Here is a 1,218-nt window from a genome sequence, read left to right as displayed (position 1 = left end):
TGATATCATGAGTAACATGGGCCTCGTTTAAAACTTTCATCAGTGCCCTTCTATGTGCTTCAAAGTTTAATAACAAAGAAAGAATATATATCTTAGAAGGGGTTTGATTTAGTTGATCTACCACCTTATACTCACTTTGCTTGATAAACTTCAAAAATTCATTAGCTTCTTCTTCAGGTATTGTCTTTTTGCAAGTTTCTGATCCTTTTATGGCATGATACACAACATCCTTCCCTTTTTCTTCACGACCTTCCTTTTTCCTAAGTTCTTCAGGAGTGTATACTCGACCACTTCGGGTCATCCCGCCAATCCCTAAAATATTGGTGATATCAGTATCTTGAGGCTTAAAGATATCACATGATTGACGATTTACTAGATGGGATGTGACTTCATAACTCCATGGAACCGCTTTGTTATTTTCATAAGGAAAAGAGGTTGGTACTTGAACAATTATTGCATTTTTCCCACTATGAATTGGCTTAGGATTCTCTTTTCTATAGAGGATTTCCAATGGTCTTGGAAAATATCTATTTTTTTCCATGCATGGCTCTATGGTCGATACATAATCATCTTTTGTGTACTGGTCCATCTCTTCTTCAATGAGATTGACAGCGGTATCTCCGTGACCCGACAAAGGACTATTCCTCGCGTTGGGACCATCTTCCTTGAAGGTAAGCCATTTTGCATTGATCAATTCTTGCACTTTAGTTTTTAAGGCTTGACAATCTTCGATGGAATGCCCCACGGCTCCAGCATGGTATTCACATTTGGCGTTTGGATTATACCATTTCGGAAATGGTGGTTCTAGAGGTTTCATTGGCCTCATGACTACCATTGAATTTTGGAGTAAGTGAGGCAACAACTGACTGTACGTGATAGGAATTGGGTCAAAATGGGTTGTCTTTTTTTGATTGACAGGTGGTCTGTGGTGATTTGAGATTGGATTTTGGTTCCATTGACTTTGTTGGGAAAATGCGGTAGGTGGTGGTTGATAAAAAGGTGGTCTTGAAGGGTGATATTGAGAGTATGAAGCTTGTGTGGTTGCAGCCACATATGGATAAGGAATGTAAGGAGTTTGTGATATTGGGGGCTGGAAGTTTGGGGGTCGATAAGAATTGATGGGTGGAAAATAGGAGACTCTGGGGTTTACCATTACAGCATTAGCGTCCCCTTCTTTCTTTTTTGTGAATGTCGTTTGGGGTCTTTTTATGCCAGTTG

The sequence above is a fragment of the Cicer arietinum genome, chromosome 7 (genome assembly GCF_000331145.2).
Source record: "Cicer arietinum cultivar CDC Frontier isolate Library 1 chromosome 7, Cicar.CDCFrontier_v2.0, whole genome shotgun sequence".
In the NCBI taxonomy this organism is placed as follows: Eukaryota; Viridiplantae; Streptophyta; class Magnoliopsida; order Fabales; family Fabaceae; genus Cicer; species Cicer arietinum.
This window is presented reverse-complemented; position numbering follows the sequence as displayed.